General features: G+C 35.0%; 1 non-coding gene across 1 annotated transcript; it reads left to right on the top strand.

Moving 5' to 3' along the window:
* The first annotated feature begins 520 nt into the window (after positions 1-520).
* On the top strand, positions 521-628 carry LOC148570172 (small nucleolar RNA R71). The gene has a single exon (XR_015908093.1). It is a non-coding gene; the product is annotated as a small nucleolar RNA R71 (small nucleolar RNA).
* The last annotated feature ends 20,484 nt before the right edge of the window (positions 629-21,112 follow it).

Genomic DNA, 21,112 nt, shown 5'->3' with positions numbered 1-21,112 from the left:
ATGGAAAAGGCTTGCTATTGCTAAACCTGTTTCTTCCACCATTATTAAAGCCTTGTTGGGGCTTTTGATCCTTCCATGAGAAATTTGGATGATTTCTCCATGTTGAGTTATAGGTGTTTCCATAAGGTTCACCTAAGTAATTTACCTCTGCTATTGCAGGGTTCTCAGGATCATAGGCTTCTTCTTCAGAAGATGCCTCTTGAGTACTGTTGGATGCAGCTTGCATTCCATGCAGACTCTGAGAAATCATATTGACTTGCTGAGTCAATATTTTGTTCTGAGCCAATATGGCATTCAGAGTATCAACTTCAAGAACTCCCTTCTTCATAGGCGTCCCATTACTCACAGGATTCCTTTCAGAAGTGTACATGAACTGGTTATTAGCAACCATGTCAATGAGTTCTTGAGCTTCTGCAGGCGTTTTCTTTAGGTGAATGGATCCACCTGCAGAAGTGTCCAGTGACATTTTTGATAGCTCAGATAAACCATCATAGAATATATCTAGGATGGTCCATTCTGAAAGCATGTCAGAAGGACACTTTTTGGTCAACTGTTTGTATCTTTCCCAAGCTTCATAGAGGGATTCACCTTCTTTCTGTCTGAAGGTTTGAACATCAGCTCTAAGCTTGCTCAGCTTTTGAGGAGGAAAGTACTTGGCTAAGAAAGCCGTGACCAGCTTATCCCAAGAGTTCAGGCTGTCTTTGGGTTGAGAATCCAACCATAATTTAGCTCTGTCTCTTACAGCAAAAGGGAAAAGCATGAGCCTGTAGACTTCAGGATCTACTCCATTAGTCTTAACAGTATCACATATCTGCAAGAATTCAGTTAAGAACTGAAAGGGATCTTCAGATGGAAGTCCATGAAACTTGCAGTTCTGCTGCATCAGAGAAACTAATTGAGGTTTCAACTCAAGTTGTTTGCTCCAATGGCAGGAATGGAGATGCTTCTTCCATGTAAATTGGAATTAGGTGCAGTGAAGTCACCAAGCATCTTCCTTATATTATTATTATTTTCGGCTGCCATCTCCTTTTCCTGTTCGAAAATTTCTGAAAGGTTATCTCTGGATTGTTGTATTTTAGCTTCTCTTAATTTTTTTTTTCAGAGTCCTTTCAGGTTCTGGATCTGCTTTAACAAGAATGTTCTTGTCCTTGCTCCTGCTCATATGACAAAGAAGATGGCACAGAAAAAATAGTAATAATAATATGGATCCTTTATACCACAGTATAGGGATCCTTGTGTTAGTAGAAGAAAAGAAGCGAAGAAAATCTGAACTCAGAGAGAGAGGGGGTTCAGATTTTTGGAGAGTTGAAGGAAAGATGTTAGTATATCAATAAACAAATAGAAGAAGATGAGAGGGGGAAGTGAATTTTCGAAAACAATTTTTGAAAAAGAGTTAGTGATTTTTGAAAATAGTTTTTGAAAAAGGTTAGTATTTTTTTCGAAATTTTTTTTTAAAAATAAAAATAATTAGTTAATAAAAAAGAAATTTTTGAAAAAGAGGGAAGATATTTTCGAAAATTAGAGAGAGAGAGAGTTAGTTAGGTAGTTTTGAAAAAGTTAAGAAACAAACAAAAAGTTAGTTAGTTAGTTGAAACAAATTTTGAAAATCAATTTTGAAAAGATAAGAAGTTAGGAAGTTAGAAAAGATATTTTGAAAATCAAATTTTTGAAAAAGATAAGATGAGAAGATATTTTTGAAAAGATATGATAGAAATTAGTTTTGAAAAAGATTTGATTTTTAAAATCTCAATTAATGACTTGATTCATAAGAAATCACAAGATATGATTCTAGAACTTAAAGTTTGAATCTTTCTTAATAAGCAAGTAACAAACTTCAAATTTTTGAATCAAAACATTAATTGATTATGTTATTTTCGAAAATTTGGTATAAAAATAAGAAAAATATTTTTGAAAAATATTTTTGGAATTTTCGAAAATAACTAAGAATTTTGAAAAAGATTTGATTTTTGAAAAAGATTTTGAAAAAGATAAGATTTTCAATTTGAAAATTTGATTTGACTCATAAGAAACAACTTGATTTTAAAAATTTTTTGAAAGAATCAATCCAAATTTTCGAATTTGAGGAGAGAAAAAAGGGAAAGATATTTTTTTGATTTTTGAAATTTTTATGAAAAACATGAAAATTATGCAATGCATGAAATTTTTAGATCAAAACATGTGATGCATGCAAGAATGCTATGAATGTCAAGATGAACACCAAGAATGCTATTAAGATCATGATGAACATCAAGAACATATTTTTGAAAAATTTTTAATGCAAAGAAAACATGCAAGACACCAAACTTAGAATTCTTTAATGCTTACGCACTAAGAATTCAAGAATGCATATGATAAACATGAAAAGACACAAAACAAAAAATCATCAAGATCAAACAAGAAGACTTACCAAGAACAACTTGAAGATCATGAAGAACACCATGAATGCATGAAATTTTCGAAAAAATGAAAGATGCACATGCAATTGACACCAAACTTATAACATGACTCAAGACTCAAACAAGAACACAAAAAATATTTTTTTTTATTTTTATGATTTTCTAATTTTTTGGGATTTTTGTATAATTTTTTTGAAAACATTTGGGAAAAAGGAAGTAATGAATTCATAGTCCTCAATCAAAATCCTGGGAATTAGACATGGCTTCATGGCCAGTCAAGCTAAAACATGTTATATGAAACACTAGAATTCATTCTTAAAATTTTTGAAGAAAAATATATTTTTGAAAACATTTTTTTTTCGAAAACAGGTGAGAAAATTTTGAAATATTTTTGAAACATTTTTGAAAAGAAAACAAAAAGAAAATTACCTAATCTGAGCAACAAGATGAACCGTCAGTTGTCCAAACTCAAACAATCCCCGGCAATGGCGCCAAAAACTTGGTGCACGAAATTGTGATGTCCAGGCTCGAACAATCCCCGGCAACGTGAGCAACTTGGTGCTCCGATCTCAATACATAATTGTCACAACTTCGATACAACTAACCAGCAAGTGCACTGGGTCGTCCAAGTAATACCTTACGTGAGTAAGGGTCGAATCCCACGGAGATTGTTGGTATGAAGCAAGCTATGGTCACCTTGTAAATCTCAGTCAGGCAGATATAAAGTGATAATGGTGTTTTCGAATAATAAATAATAAAATAGGGATAGAAATACTTATGTAATTCATTGGTAGGAATTTCAGATAAGCGAATGGAGATGCTTTCGTTCCTCTGAACCTCTGCTTTCCTGCTATCTTCATCCAATCAGTCTTACTCCTTTCCATGGCTGGCTTTATGCAAGGGCATCACCGTTGTCAGTGGCTACATCCCCTCCTCTCAGTGAATAATATGCTCACGCACCCTGTCACGGCACGGCTATTCATCTGTCGGTTCCCGATCATGCTGGAATAGGATTCACCCTCCTTTTGCGTCTGTCACTAACGCCCAACAATCGCGAGTTTGAAGCTCGTCACAGTCATTCAATCATTGAATCCTACTCGGAATACCACAGACAAGGTTTAGACTTTCCGGATTCTCTTGAATGCCGCCATCATTCTAGCTTACGCCACGAAGATTCTGGTTAGGAGATCTAAGAGATATTCATTCTAGCTTATTTCATGTAGAACGGAAGTGTTTGTCAGGCACGTGTTCATAGGGGAGATGGTGATGAGCGTCACACATAATCATCACCTTCATCACGTTCTTGGGTGCGAATGGATATCTTAGAAGCGAAATAAGATGAGTTGAATAGAAAACAGTAGTACTTGCATTAATCTTTGAGGAACAGCAGAGCTCCACACCTTAATCTATGGAGTGTAGAAACTCTACCGTATGAAAATACATAAGTGAAAGGTCCAGGCATGGCCGAGATGGCCAGCCCCCTAAACGAGATCACAGGATTAAAATACAATCCAGGATGCCTAATACAATAGTAATAGGTCCTATTTATAATAAACTAGCTACTAGGGTTTACATGAGTAAGTAATTGATGCATAAATCCACTTCCGGGGCCCACTTGGTGTGTTTTTGGGCTGAGCTTAAGTGTAGCACGTGCAGAGGCCATTTGTGGAGTTGAACGCCAGTTTTTGTGCCAGTTTGGGCGTTCAACTCTGGTTTTGGATCCTTTTCTGGCGCTGGACGCCAGATTTGGGCAGAGAGCTGGCGTTGAACGCCAGTTTACGTCGTCTATTCTTGGCCACAGTATGGACTATTATATATTGCTAGAAAGCCCTGGATGTCTACTTTCCAACTCAATTGGAAGCGCATCATTTCGAGTTCTGTAGCTCCAGAAAATCTACTTTGAGTGCAGGGAGGTCAGAATCCAACAGCATCAGCAGTCCTTCTTCAACCTCTGAATCTGATTTTTGCTCAAGTCCCTCAATTTCAGCCAGAAAATACCTGAAATCATAGAAAAATACACAAACTCATAGTAAAGTCCAGAAATGTGAATTTAATATAAAATCTATTAAAAACATCCCTAAAGTAACTAGATTCTACTAAAAATATACTAAAAACAATGCCAAAAAGCGTATAAATTATCCGCTCATCAATTAACAATCCTTGGCTCTAGTCTGTGTTTCTGGGCTGAAAACTGGGTCAAATATCGGCCCGAAATTGTCCCCATCATTTTCTGTTATTTCTGCAAATCGCGCATGTGACGCGTACGCGTCAGTCACGCGTGCGCGTCATTTGGCGAATTTCCTTGTCACGCGTACGCGTCAGGCACGCGCATGCATCTCTGCAAATTTCTTCATATCGCGTGCTCGCGTGAGCCATGCGTGCACGTCGATGCTCGCTGGTTATCTCCTTAGTTTCTTGTGTTCCTTCCATTTTTGCAAGCTTCCTCTCCATTCTCTAAACCATTCTTGCCCTATAAAGCCTGACACACTTAACACACGGATCACGGCATCTAGGGGTGGCAATATGTACCCTATCCGTGGGTACCCAACCCAACCCCACCCGGTTGGGTAGGGTTGCCAACCCGATCCGCAGCGGGTAGGATAGGGTGCGGGTAGGATTTTCGTGCGGGTCGGGTAGGGTGCGGGTTGAGCTTCAACCCTACTCGACCAACCCGCACCCTATATATGTATATGTTATATACTTATATAAAAATATGTTTCAAGTGGATGTTGAACTAAAGATCTCTCACTAAATGCAAAAAATCCTTAGCCACTAAAAAAAGATTATTAATTGATAATTTAATTTTTTTTTTACATAAAAGTCAGTTCTATTTTAAATTATTATCAAGTTATATAATAATGTTGTATTTTTTACTAACCCGCGGGTAGGGTCGGGTACCCACGGGTTAAGAACGGGTAGGGTTAGGGTTGAGATATTCTCAACCCGCGGGTAGGGTAGGGTTGAGTTTATATAAAATTCTCAACTCGCGGGTAGGGTTAGGGTTGGCTCCAAACCTTACCCTACCCTACCCATTGCCACCCCTAACGGCATCAAATGGTACAAAGGAGAATTAAAATATACAAATTAAAGATCTCTAGGAAGCAAGTTTTCAACCATAGAACAAAACTAGGAAGGGATTGTAAAATCATGCAAATCATATGAATAAGTGGGTAAAGACTTGATGAAACCACTCAATTAAACACAAGATAAACCATAAAATAATGGTTTATCAAGGGACAACGTGGATACAAATTAGAAATTGGCCAGCTCAGATAGTCGTTGAATCCCTCTAGCGTGGCAAACAGAGGCGACATCATTGCTCCGGTGATGACTCATCACCAGAAATATACTCAGGACCACTTTAAATGCTCGGAGCTCTATTTAGAGGACTAAAATGAAAAAATCGGGATCTTGAAGATTACATTGAGTATTTATGTGAATCTCAGGAACGACTATGGAGAGATGTGAACCACACGATGACACACCTTAGTAAAAAGCCTCCATGTCGTTGATCATCGTTGGACAGATCGTGGCCATTGATTAAAGCAACATTCTCCTTCAATCTTTCTCTCCATCGAAGACGTTCTTTTTCAATCTCACTGTCAATCCTGTCACATATTCAACCTTATAGGAATCGTTAGTAACAGTCTCTTTAAGTGGTTTAAATTGCAGAAATCATTGGTTGCGTTTTTTAATTCAGGTAAATTGTAGTATGATAGGAGTGTATTACACTATCTACTTAATATACTAAAATTAGATTTTTTCCCAATTAATGAAAGTGAGGTGTCGATTCTTCATAAATTTATTTTTCCGCCAAAATGAATGCACTATTTTCTCTTCTAAATTTATTTTATAAAAATATCTTTATTATAATTATACTATAATTAGTATTTAAGTAATAATGTATAATTATACTAATTTAAAAAAATATCTTTATTTTTAGAAAGTATTATTCTCATTTAATGAAAGCACTATTCTTTTTTCTAAAATTATTTTTAGAAAATTATCTTTATTATAATTATATTACAATTAGCATTTAATGAATAATGCATGATTATACTAATTTAGAAAAATATTTTTATTTTTAGAAAGTACTATTCTCATGTAATGAAAGCACTATTCTCTCTTCTAAAATTATTTTTTAGAAAAATATCTTTATTATAACAGAAAAGCTCTGCATACAAGCCATTAAGGCTTGTATGCTTTACAAGTTCATTAAGGAATAAACCCAAAAAACGCGCTGCTACACATACGTCCAATACACGCGCTATATAAAATCTCGCGTATATATAACTACCAAATTTAAAAGATTTGTTTCCTTTTTCGTTTTCCTTATTTCCAGATTTGCTCGTTTTCTTCTCGCGCGTCTTCCCTCCTTCTTCTCGATCGTTCTTTTCCCCTGCTTTCTCACTGGTATGTTTTTCGTCATTTACGTTGGTTCCTCCAGCTTCGTTTTCTATTCGATTTGTTAGTTCCTCCAGCTTCGTCATTTACGTTAGTTTGAACTCGTTTTGAAGATTATGGATGATTCAACCTCAGATTGTCAGCTGAATCAGGGCGAAGTGGATTATGAATTTGAATCTAACGAAATTTCTGAGGTTTGATTTACATACGATTACTCTGAATTTTGTTGCAATCATTTGAATAGCATTGTGTAGCTGAATAATTGTGAACATTGACTGTGAAACTAACACGTTAACATGAATCTGTGGATTGAATGTAATGTATTAGTTTTGATTAATTATCTGGTATTTATAGCAGACGCTCGGGTGTAGATCAGAACTTTTTTGGGTGTATTTTTGCGAGAAGTGTGGGTGTATTTACAGTTTATGGCTTTTTCTGTTATGTTAGCTGAGTTGTTGTCGTTTGGGTGTATTATATCAGACATGATTGGGTGTGTTTTTAGTTTTTGACATGGTGTATTCTGCAGTCTGTGTATTTACAGTTTATGGTTTTTTTGTTATTTTAGTTGAGTTGTTGCAGTTTAGGTGTATTATATCAGCAATGATTGGGTGTATTTTTAGTTTTTGACATGGTGTATTCTGCAGCCTCTCTCTATTGTTGATGACCAGTTTGTTCCGAAGGTTGGAATGACCTTTACCACCCTTGAAGATGCTGGAAAATTTTACAGGAACTACGCCAAGGCTGTAGGTTTTTCTACAAGAGTTCGGAGCACAAATAGGAAGGGAAACTAGATTAAGAATCAATTGATTACATGTAGCAGAGAGGGAAAATGAAAATCTAAAATATCTCCGACCGAGAAGACCAATCCGACAGCTGGTTTAAACTGTCCTGCAAGAATTTATATACACACATTGAAGGATGTCGGTGCTTGGATCATTTCAAAGGTTGTGCTGGATCATTCACACCCTTGCTGTCCAAGTAAAGCAGAGATGCTCAAACAGCACAGGGAACTAAGCATGTCCATTCGTCATACAATAGAGAATAACGAGGAGGCCGATATCAGACCAAGCAAAACCTACCAATCATTACCGGGGGTCACTGCGAGTTAAATTTTATTGAAAAAGATGTGAGGAATTACATTACGAGAGAAGTGCGGAATGTTTCCGAACAAGAAGATGCAAAGGAATTCGGGAAATATTTGTTAAGAATGAAAGAGAAGAATCAGAATTTCTTTTTTGAGCTTGAACTCGAGGATGATCAATCGATTAAGCTGGCTTTTTGGGCCGATGCAAGAAGTAGAGCTGCCTTCGAGTATTTCGGAGATGTTATTTCATTTGACACCACCTACAATACAAACAGGTAACAAATTGTCCTTGTTTATGACGCTAAATTAATGTATTTTTATGAATCCGCGGCAGAGGTGTATATTGCATGTTTTTGGTTGTATACAAAACATTTGTTGGGTGTAGCTAATGATTTTCCATTCTGCACTATGGTAATTTGTTTCAGGTATAATTTGGTTTGTGGTTCTTTTGTCGGGGTGAATCACCACGGTCAGTCAACACTTCTCGGATGCTCTTTGATGAAAAACGAAGAAATTGAATCATTTAAATGGTTATTTCAATCTTGGCTTCGTTGCATGGGAGGAAATGCTCCAAAAGGGTTTCTCACCGATCAATGCGCATTAATGAAAAGGGCTTTAGAGGCCTGTATACCAACAACAATTCACCGTTGGTGTATTTGGCACATCATGAAGAAGATTCCAAGCAAATTAAACGGGTACAAGGGACATGCAGAAATTGAACAAGAAATGAGCCAAGTTGTTTGGAACTCTCATAGCAAAGACTCATTTGATAGGAATTGGAATGATTTTCTGCTGAATTTTGGTCTTGTGGACAACAAGTGGCTTTCAGATAATGTTTGGTTAAAATATGCAGCAGAGGTGTAAATTGCATGTTTTTTGGGGTGTATTCATAGCGTATGTTTAGGTGTATTCTGCAGATCTCTATGAAGACCGTCATATGTGGGTTCCAATCTATCTGGATCACCACTTCTGGGTAGGGATGAGAAGCACACAAAGGAGCGAGAGCATGCATTCATTTTTTAACAAGTTTATTACCCGAAATAGCTCGCTTATTCAATTCGTCAAACAATACGATAATTACTTCGGAAGCAGGGAGCAAGTAGAGAGAGAATCAGATGCTACAGATTTTCATACGGTCATATCGTGTGCAACCAAATCCTCCATTGAAGCTTAGTTTCAAGATGTGTACACTCATCAAAAGTTTAGGGAAGTGCAAGCACAATTCAGAGGAAAGATGAATTGCGTCACTAGATTAACGAATTCTGCTCTAGGCCATTCAGTATATGAAGTTGGAGAATAAGTTTCTAGCTCAATATTCAACAAGTTTGTGGTTACTTACGACTCAGTAGCAGCCGAGGTAAAATGCCAATGTTTATTATTCGAGTCGAGAGGGATATTGTGCCGTCACGCACTAAGCGTGTTAAGCTTTGAACGAGTAAGCCAAGTGTCACCGAGATATATACTGGAACGATGGAGCAAGAAGGTAAAGAGGCGACATACACACATCAAGAGCAGCCACGACGAGCCACTGTTGGAGCCAAGAAGCAAGAGGTTTGACCAATTGGTTTTTCGTTCGCAAAATATTTGTGAATTCGCATCCGAATCTGAGGAGCTGACTGTAATTCTGCACCGTACGTACGATAACGTCATGGTTGAGATGGAATCATTGAAAGCTAAAAGAAAGGGCACATCTTCTTTATCTCACGAAGACGCCAACTTGGAATCCGTTAACGAGCTTCAAATCCCTCCAAGGATTCGAACAAGAGGACGTCCAAAAAATAAGCTAGGTTCAAAGTTGGAGAAACAGATTGCAAATGCCACAAAGAAGAAGAAAACAAAAGCTTTAAATGAGGTAAAAGTGATGCTCTTTAATTACGTGGTGATTGAGTTTAGTTTTCTCGTTAATAGTTTAGCTAATATGTGAGTTCCTTATATTCATTTGAACCTCTTTGATGCTGCATCAATGGTGCATTCAAATTCCAGCCAATATCAAACACATGTTATGAATTATCAGTTCAGGGTACCAGCAGCAGCGGATAATTCTTTGGGTGTATAGTTACAGAATATGGGTGTAAAAGTACTGTTCGTTTGGGTGTATTTGTGAATTTTCTTGTATTTCACATTTTACATATATATATATATATACTTCAGAACCTTAGTTTTATGTTATAAAATACTGTTTGTTTTTTTTTTGTACAACATTTTATGGGTTTTATGTTATAAAATACAGTTTGCATATGTATGGTATTAAGTGTTTAGGGTTCAGGGTTTTAGGGATAAAGTATCAGGGGTGATAGTTTTCAGGGTGTATAATCAACTTTCTTTGGGTGTAAAAAATGGCAGGTTATGGGTGTATATTTGATTTGATGTTTTCCTTCATATTATAGTACCTGTAATTCATACATTTTAAATACAGCAGACAGAGTTTAATTATTGAAAGAAATTTCACAATAAACTGCATTATAATTGTCAAATATTTACAACATGTCTTCCATTTGTTACAAGACTATATATCATTTACATTAAGCAGTGTCAACATCCTGAGAATCTATCTGATAATATGGACTCAATAACAACGAGGATGGCTTGGACAGTCTGATTGCATTACTTCCCCTAATGGCTTCATCTTTGTCTAGATTCATGTCATGAAATAGAATCCGGGAAGCATATTCTACTCTAAAGTGGTCCACCTCGTCCTACAGTAAAAAAAAATATTCTGTTTAATCAACCATGTTAATTGAGTAATGTAATACATAGTTATTTAGTTTTAAACATATTTACCTGGGTCCAATTGTCCCACTCATACTTCCGCCTCTTAATGTTTGCGGGCTCAAATATCTCAAGCCACTTCAATACGTAGATAGCACAGTCATAGCTGAAAACAGAAAAATAAATTATAAATTACATATAAGAAAGTTTAATTTTCAGAGTGAAAGATTTATACCTTGTCTTTTGGCCCGAGATCTTAAGGTAAGGTGCTACAATTTCCCTGTCCATGTCCTTTGATTTCAGAGGTGCCCCCCAGCATATACTTTAATTCGTGAAATTACGTATCCCTTAAAACACAAAACAAAATTTCAATATAGGGATACACCTAAAAGAGTTAACAGTTACACCTTATATTAAACAGAAATACACCCAACTATATATATACAGAACACAGAACTAACTTACAACAAATGTATTCAGCACAGTTCTTGCATCGGAAGGAGATTTGTTGTGTAATGGGTCGACTATATAAAATTTCCTCTTTTTGTATCAGCGATTCATAACCACCAATGATATGAATGGCAAACAGGTGCAAATATCTGAAATATGTTCAGATTGAACACTGTTTTAGTTTATTTGGCACGTAAGTAAAAAATGGTAATAAGTAGTTTTAGAAATGAAAACTCACATAACGATGCGATTTTAATTTTTGAAGGTCCAAGAAGGGTATGAACATTGGGTAGTCTTCCAACCTGAAAGGCTTATTATTTTTTAGCTGTAAGAATACGCCGTCTGGATGATTTGCAAGGGCCATGTTCTGAAAAAATTGTGAACAACCAAATACACCCAAATGAATAAACAACTGACACCCAATTGAACACAGAAAATACACCCAATTAAATAAAAAAAAATACACCAAATATAAGAAAAAGAATACACTCAAAGGTATGAAGAAAATACACCCAAAATTCGTTGAAGCAACCCTTACCACAATATCAGGGGGGAGACAGTATACTTCTTCTTGAAATCTTTGAATATTTTGTTGGTTTATGATGAAGCACATGGCAGTGACAATCTAGAAAAAGATGCCGAAATCAATTTTACATCAATCAGCATTGTAGTTAATTTTGGTGATAAAAAACTTAATATTGTTGTAATATTACCTCAGCTTCTATATGCGATTTAGGCGCGAGTGATGCAAGGTGAAATTTTGACAGAGTGTATCTATCTTGGGCTTGGAGTCTGCGGACGTCGTCAAACTCATTAGTTCTCCCATTTGAGTAGGTCTTCACTCGTATAGCCCAGTGGTAGCATTTCTGTTTCATGTCAGTAGTATTTAAATTCGGCCTAACAGGAGTTTCAAACTTCTCGAAATTCTCTGCCCCACTCTCCTTTGGAATTGGCGGACTTTTTTCTTTTTTTGTCACCCACCACTTGCAATTTTATGTACCAGATCCTCTAACTGTTCCAGCAGTTTTGGGGTTTCTGGAGTTTTTGCCCTGTGTTCATCTTGCGTTGACGCTCCCTCCTGCGTTGTTGTTTCTTCTTGGCTGGAATCAGTGAAGCCAAGGCTGAATGATGGCATCGGATCTGTTTTAGGAACGTACGATGCTGTCCGTGCCATCATCATCAACGCAGCAGCGTCTTCTGGGGTTGGATTATTGCATGATCATGTATAACATATTATAACAATAAGAATATACGGATGATAACCAAAACATTGATTTTACTCTGATGAACTTATGTTTTAGATGGAGCTAGGGGAAGTGTGGGTGTGCTTTCTTCAAGTTGTTGGGGGGGTTCAGGAGTGCTGCATGGCACATAAAATTAATCATGACATAAAAAAAACTATTCAGGGGCAATATACACCCAAACTGTAACCCAATATATACCCAAACTGTAACCCAATATACACCCATACATTGATTTTACTCTAATGAACTTACATTTTAGATGGAGCTGGGGAAGTGTGGCTGTGCTTTCTTCAAGTTGTTGGGGGGGTTCAGAAGTGCTGCACGGCACATAAAATTACTCATGACGAAAAAAAACTATTCAGGGGCAATATACACCCAAACTGTAACCCAATATACACCCATACTCTAATAAAATATACACCCAATACTATTTCTTACGTTTTTGTAGGTCCTTCAATTTGTAGCAGAGGGGTTGGTTCATATTCTGTCTCAGGTGTTTCTTCAAATTCTGGCACAGTGGTTGTTTGGGACACTAGTAGACAAACTTGAATCGAAACTCTAAACAAGAAGAAAAATGAAAGGTTAACAATGGCTTTGAAAATAAAAAGGTTATAAGGTTGAAATATTCTTGAAAAACTCACATTGCAAGACCTTCGGACGGTGTCTCTTCCCTCACAACCATCATATTCGAATCAGCCGGCTTACTGGCTGACTCTTCAACCAGACTCAACCTTAAATACACCCAAAGAAAGTCAAAAATACACCCGAACAATTCAAAAGAAAGACATGCTTTATTTTTTGAGACCTTACATACTTGCAGTTTTTGCTTTTTTTTCCTGCCTTTTTTTTCTCGAATAAAACAATAAAGGGCTTTTTTTTTTCTAAAAAAATATATACAGAATTAGAAGTAGAAGTTAATAAAAGAACAAAAGTAACAGTTATTTGAAAGAGAAATTACATGCTCTCTGCCGGTCTGCTTACGCTACTTTGTTCTGTGTGTCCTTGAGAGGAAGGATCATCACTTCCCAAGTTTACGTCCGGTATTCTAAACAGAGTTCATGTTATTCAGACAAAATATCATACAGTTAAATCATGATAACAAGATTTTATCAAATAAAGCTTCTTACGTTTCAGAGGAGACATAGTGACCTTCCGTCGATCGCAGGTCAGCTTGCTTCTCCCTGCGAAACAAGAAACAATTATTAGCAAAGAAAACACCCTAAAATCTGAAATATACACCCCAACAAGACATACCCATGTGCAGCAGAATTTTCATTGTTTTCCCTTTACAATTCATCTAGATCTTCACTTCCTATTTCATATCTGTCACTACATTCATAAAAGAAGATGTTAACAAAAATAATCTTGATGATAGACGGTAATATAGCTTACAAAGTACTGTACCCATGATAGGATTGATCTTCTTCAGGAGATGAATGCTCAACAACAACCTTTTTCTTTTTGAATTGTGTCCTGGGTGGAAAAAATAATTATGAATCAGAAATAAAAAATTAATTTTATCACAAAATATTATCCAAAAAGTGCTTACTTTTTTGGTGTTCTTTGTGTCTTTTTCTTTTTTTTTTTTTTTTTGCTTCTTCACCGGTGATGATTCCTCGCTTCTATAAGTTAATAAGAGACACTCTGTTAATACATGAAATCTTGATAATAAAGCCAAAAGAAAGGAGTAACAATTTCAGAACATTACTCATCAGTTGATTCGGATTCGGAACAGAATCCTCTTGACTCTTCTTTCTTTTTTTGGAGTCCATTCTGGAAGACAAACAATCATTATTTAAAACATACTAAAGATATAAAATACACCAAAATAAATGCACAAGATACACCCAAATGAATGCACAATATACACCCAACATAATAAACAAAATACACCCAACCTAATAAACAACATACACCCAACTTGATAAACAAAATACACCCAAATGTGTCAACAAAATACACCCAATTATGGTACTTACTTTTTTCCTTTTTTGCTGGGTTCTTTTCTTGGTGAGTCCTCTGAGTCTTCTTGAGTCTCAGACTCAGAGGTAGAACTGTCACTATCAGTTGTTTCTGTCTCCGAAGACGATGTTGAACTTGCCTTCCCTTTTTTGGTTTTTTTTTATTTCTTGTTTTTTTCTTTTCTCTCTATTTTTTTCATTTTTTCTCTTGTTTCCGCTATTTTTACAATCCCCTGAAACATTAGACATTTTAGTTAGCAGCATTCAAGTAAATAAAATACACCCAACATATTATGATCACTTACCATATTTTCCTCTATTTTCGCTCTTATTCTTTCGACCAACTGCTCCTTACTCCAGTTGGCAATCCGTGGTTTTGGAGGTCATTCTGCCCTTTTCTTGCTTTATTTTTAGAAAGATGAAAGTAAATTATCATCAAGGCAAAGAGGCAGCCATCAATTGCCTTTTTCTTTTTGTCCTTGTAATCAGTTATGCCCTTGATTATAAAACTCAAAACATACCCTCCCCAGTTTCGCTCTGTTATGGTGTCCATCTCAAAAATTGAGGTCAGGTGCACATGTGAGATTTTGTTTATTGTCGTTGGTAAAAGGAATGCCATTTGTATATAGAGGATGAAAATCCTCTTGAACATTAGGCGATCCTGTTCGTTACCAACGCCAATATCCATCATCTCATCTGTAAGACTTTTGAGTGTCTTACCCTGGAATCTTCTAAAAATTTCTTTATCATCCTCAGAAAGTTTCTTATAATTGACTTTCTGAGGAAATAGATCTCCTACAAAAAGAAAAATAACATAGTATAAAAATCAGTTCAAATACACCCAAGCATCAATTTAAATACATCCAAGCATCATTTAATATACACCTATATTTTTTAGCGAGTTACCTGATGCGTTGATGCCAAGCGCATCACCTATTATTTTTGGTGTTATTTTAAAAGAACCGTATCTGGTTTCTAGTCTGTTCTCCCCTAATTTGAAGTTGTTAGCCAACTCCCTTAATAGTTGGTGATGCACCCTTAGTGGCGGAATGTGCATCAAGCCACCAAATCCCAAATCCCTCACAATCATTTTTTTCCTCACTCATGTTTCTGAATTTCTCATTTAACAGATGTGTTGCACACTTAAGGTCTTTGGTTTGCTGTAAACAAAAACAAAATTATAGTCAGATATATTTGTATTATATAAAACTGATTTCATCTAAGACAAATATTTGTTCTTACATTTTTTCCGGCTTGGTTTCTTGCTGCCATTTTTTCTGAAATGAAAAATACACCCATAGACATCAGTAAGATACACCCATAGATATGAGTCAGTTACACCCATAGATATGAGTCAGATACACCCATATATATCATTCAAATATCACTCAAACATGCAATAATTTACAAGGTCAAGCAACATTACAAGGTCAAGCAATATATACCCATGGACAAGCAAATATAAGAACAGTTGTAACTGCTGACTATTACAATATAACAGTTCAGAAATATACACCCAACAATTTATGCCATATACACCTAACAAATTACTCCATATACACCCACCAAACTACCAAATATACCCCCAAAAATCAGTTACCAGTAGAACTAGAATAACAAGAACAGTGATAGCTAGAACAACAAGAACAGTGTAACATAGAACCAAGAATAACCTAGAACAAGTAGAACATTATAAACTATAAAATGAGACGTAGAACAAGAAGAACAGTAAAACGTACAATAACATAGAAGAACAGTAAAACATAGTTCTTCTATTTTGAAATGTGAAAAATATACAGGATGACTAAAATAGTAACGTAACGTACCTTCAGTATTATAACTTCGTTTTTTCTGGAGATTCTCGATCGAGAGTTCTATGTTGTGTTGATGGAATTTTCGAATCTTAGCGACGATTGATATCTCTGCCGTTTGCAGTGTTGCTCGAAAATAGAACGGTTGTGTTTTCTTCGAATTGCTTGGGGAAGTGGAAGAGTGCGCCATTAAGGAGTTGTTTTCGCGAAGCGCGAGTGTTGAGTGGAGCGCGTGAATGTTACGCTCCATTCAATGTAATTCAGTGCGCGTGTGGAATGTTTGTGGGCTGGGGGCTTGTATCACTTGTAAGGCCTTATTGCTTGTATGTATAGCAGGCCCGTTATTATAATTATATTACAATTAGCATTTAATGAATAATGCATGATTATACTAATTTAGGAAAATATTTTTATTATAATTATATAAAATAATCTACTTAATATACTAATTGTATTTTTTCCCAACTAATGAAAGTAAAGTGTCAATTCCTCACGAATTTATTTTCTTTTCAAAATAAAAGCACTATTCTCTCTTCTAAATTTATTTTAAAAAATATCTTTATTAGAATTATATTATAATTAGCATTTAATGAATAATACATGATTATACTAATTTAAAAAATATCTTAATTATAATTATATAAAAAATTAAACATAAATTTATAAGTTTTAATTGCTATAAATATGATACTAACGTTTATAGTGGAAAATTGATATTGCAATAATTAATTTCTATAATTATTTTTGTACTAATAAAGGCTATATATAGAGTTTCTTTGTGGTTAGTGAGTCTAAATCTAAGAATCAAAGCATTCTTTTTTTTCTAATCTGTTATTCTTCTTTGATTGGGCAATTGTTTCTAAGGAGCTTTGTAGGTAAAGTTCAAGTCATATCCCCTTCACGTTTTCTACGTTTGTCCGAAAATATTCGAAGTGGAGCATATAATGAGATTGGATTTCCTCAATTTAGGTCCAGTTTTGAAAAATTCATGCCAACCTTGAAGATGCAATTCAAATATTGGTACTATACTTAAATTTTCTTCTCCTAAACTTTTTGTATTAAAAATAATTTTATAACATATTGTGATTTTTTTCAGGAACTACCGACCTTCTGGTGCATTAATGCAATGCCATTGAAGAGAATAAACGTCAATTTAATTTGACAATTTTAACAAGAAGATAGTCTGAATTTGTACGGATTCTAAGTGTTCGATCTTATGATATTTTTTCGGTTGGTTGTTACAAGAATGACTCTAATCTATACGTATCTAAGGATTATAATAGATTAAATATTATTTAAATAATATAGTTCTAATATTGGTAATTGATTAAATTAGTTTTAGAAAAATTTAAATTGTTGTCTCAATTTATATATTATGACTATTCTTTTTGGATATGTTATTTTTTATTTTTTTAATATGAATTTTTTTTATTTTTAAGTTTGTTTTCTTTTTTGGATATATGTATCACCTTTTTTTTGTATTTCAAATTAGTAATACAATTATTAAGAAAAATGTAATTCATCAATAAATTAGAATGATTAAAAGTTTAATTATATTGTGTGGATACAAAATTGATTAATTAAGATTAAGGTGTGAAAAAGGAAAAAGAGTCACAATACGTGGCTTTTCTTTCTTGCTAATATATAAAATACGTGAAAGAAAAAAAATTAAATATCATCATTTTAAAAAAATTGTTAATCATGCATATGAAAAGGGATTGGAGAATATGTATGGATATAAAAAAAATATTACTCGATTGTAGAATAAAAAATAATCATATATATATAAAAAAATAATCATAACAAAAAAATAATTATTATATATGACTTAAATTTTTATATGTACAAAATATATATATATATATATATATATATATATATATATATATATATAAACAAATATTTAGAATTATTTAACACAATTAATATATATGTATAGATAAATAAAGAAATTATTATAATTTATAAAAAATTACACATACGATGACATTAATAATAAAGAATAAAAAAATTATTGAATGATTATAGCTAGGTTAAAAAAATTAATCATGATCAAAAAATAATTAATATATACGATTTAAATATATTTAAATACAATTTATATATTTATGTAGTTTATATATAAACTACATAAAGAAGTATTTAGAATTATTTAATAAAATAAATATATTTTAAAAATAAAAAAATTATTAACTAAACAATTGATATATATACATATAAATAAATACGAAAATTAGTATGATTTATGAATATTATTACGCATATGATGGTATTAATGGAATAATAAAATTATTGAATGATTGTAGGCTAAAAAAAATTTATAATAAAAAATAAAAAATAATTAATATATGTGACTTAATATATATGTATACTTAAAAAAAAAGATTTATGTGATTCAGGGACACATACAAAATACAATAAACTGATATAAATTGCTTTCTCAATCAATTGCAGACAATTGGGGGTGCAAGAAAGCAAGTTAGAGAGAAAACTTTCATGGCAATGGTAGGGGATATAGAAAGGATAGAGATGATATAACTAACGACAAATAAAGTGAGAGAGACCAAGAGTTATAAGGCCATGCACCCTCCGGGCACCAGAATAAAACGTTGTAATATTGTCCACAAAAGTGCGAGAGAGTTTAGGATTTGTTAAATTGAGGCAGCGGTTTCCGGCAGTGAGGGAGGAAGGGAGGTGACGGCACAGCGAATACTCTACCACCGAGCAGAGAGAGACGTCGTAGTGAGAAAGAGACAGAGAGAGCTCGAAGAGGGACAGGGCGACGGAAATAGCTCCGTGCAACGCCGAGGAGAAGCAACAGACCTTCAATAGGCAAAGACAGACACGGGCTCGACGACAAGGACAGGGCGGCCGACGACGAGGACGAGCCAACCTTCTGCTGATTTGCTCTGATAGGGTTAAGGTTGGTGAGTGGAGCTTTGGGCGTTTTAGCGTTTGTGAGAGATTCAAGGGGGAGGGGGACGGGTGATTTGGCATCTGGGCTGACGGTTTTTTTTTAAATTTTTTTTGGGTAGCGAACTAGGAGATTAAAAACCGGCCCGGTTCAGTCGGTTTACCGGTTAATCGCTCGTTCGACCAATTAAGTAACCTTCGGTGGTCCTTAACGAGAAGAGTATGGAGGAGAAAGAGCACGAATGTGACGCAGAGAAGCTAGCGGCACTGCAACAGTCCTTCTCCTTATATTTACAACGCGAAAAACTGACAGAATATAAGGCTCGATAGGGAGTAAGACCGCCGATGACGAGCACCTAAAGGACGGCAAAGCTCGAGCAGAGACACGAGAAGGGAGAGAGGCGAGGGGGCGCGAGGACGACACGAGCAGGAGATGCGCAATATTAAAAGTATATACAAAAAATATTTTGAAATCAGAATTGGCCTAAAAATATTTTATGAAAATACAATTTATTTTATATTTTTAATGTAATAAATACATACAAAAATTTAAATTTTATTTATTATTATACGGTTTAATTATTATTTTAGTTCTTATAGTTTTACCAAATTTATAATTAAGTCTCTATATTTTTTTTCTTTTAAATGGATTCTACACTATTTTGAAGTTTATAATTAGGTTTTTTCTAATATAAAAATATTAGATTAACTGAATATTTTTTTATTAATTAAGGGTTAAGTACTGAAATCGTCCCTAAGGTCTAGGGCAAAAATCAAAATTGTCCCCGACCTTTTTTTGTTATTAAAATCATCCCGAACACTGAGAAACATTTTAAATCATCCTTCGCTGCTTAAAACAAAATTTTTGGACAGTTTTGCCCTTGTAGCCGTTAGTGTCTGTTGCAACTTTTAATGAATAAAATAAATTTATTTGTTTATTTATATATTTATATTAAATCGTGGTTTGGGGAGGGTTGGGTTGGGATTAAATCAGAGCTGTAATCCCTAACCAAAGAAGCAGAGCAGGAGAAAGGGCTTGCGGAGGTGAGTGTAGCCATGGCTGCCGAGAGCTCACGGTCGTGTCAGAGTAGGTCGTCTGCGCAGAAAAGGGAGCTTGTGTGTCGGCATGGGGAGAGACCCGTGCTTAGAGTTTCTGGAACGAGGAACAACCCTGGGCGACGATTTTGGGGTGTGTCTACTATGAGGTCGGTGATTTAAGTTTCTGTAGGTGGGTGATGGCAATGTGTTGTTCGTTCTGGGCACTGACTCTAGTGGGTTGCTGCAGATCCAAGAGGAGTGTGATTTCTTCCGATGGGCAGACCCAGAAGCAGACAGTGACGATCCTCATGTTGCTAGGATGAAGAGGAAAGTTGTGGCCATGAAAGCAAAAGTGAGGGACATTGAGTGGAAGTTTAAGGTTGCTGCAGTGTTAGAGATTTTTGGGTGGGCAGTCCTATTTTGCTTCTTGTGGCAGATTTGGTTTAGTCAGAGACAGGGGGTAGCATGTGTGATGCCATTGAAGTATGGTTAATGAAATTAGGGGAGAATTTAGGGTGCAGTTTGGATTTGTTTGATTGGGTCTGAGTTATGTAAATTGAGTTGTACTGGGTGTTGAATGAACATGTGGGTTTGGTTGAGGGTTTTGGTGATTAATTATGTGAATGAAATGATGTCGTTGTAATTTGACAATTAATTAGAGAAAATTTTTTTCATGTTAGCCTGGAAATTGTGATTGATGAGTTGTGTTAATCAACTTTACAGCATATGAACCTAAAGGTGGAAATTGATTAAACAGAAGCAGAATAATACTAGCCAGAACACAATTATGGGTAATTGATTAATAAGTATAGCAATATAACACCAAAAGGTGGAAACTTCAGTCACCATGATTTTCATTACATGGACACAGAATAAAATATAGTCTGTAGGCTAAGGAAACAACAACAAAAGCTGGATTCCTAGGATATCCAAAAACCTAGAGCAAGACTGTTGCTCACTAAGAAAGTTGAATCACAAACCATGTTCTGTAAGTTTCAAACAAACCAAAACAAGTGTCACACACATTGAGTCTAGTCAATCAAAAGTACATTAATAACAACAGAGAACACAAATTTTTACAATAGTCTAAAGTTTTTCCCAA

This window comes from Arachis ipaensis, chromosome B3, assembly GCF_059453495.1.
Source record: "Arachis ipaensis isolate K30076 ecotype BB chromosome B3, ASM5945349v1, whole genome shotgun sequence".
Taxonomy (NCBI): Eukaryota; Viridiplantae; Streptophyta; class Magnoliopsida; order Fabales; family Fabaceae; genus Arachis; species Arachis ipaensis.
This window is presented reverse-complemented; position numbering and strand designations above follow the sequence as displayed.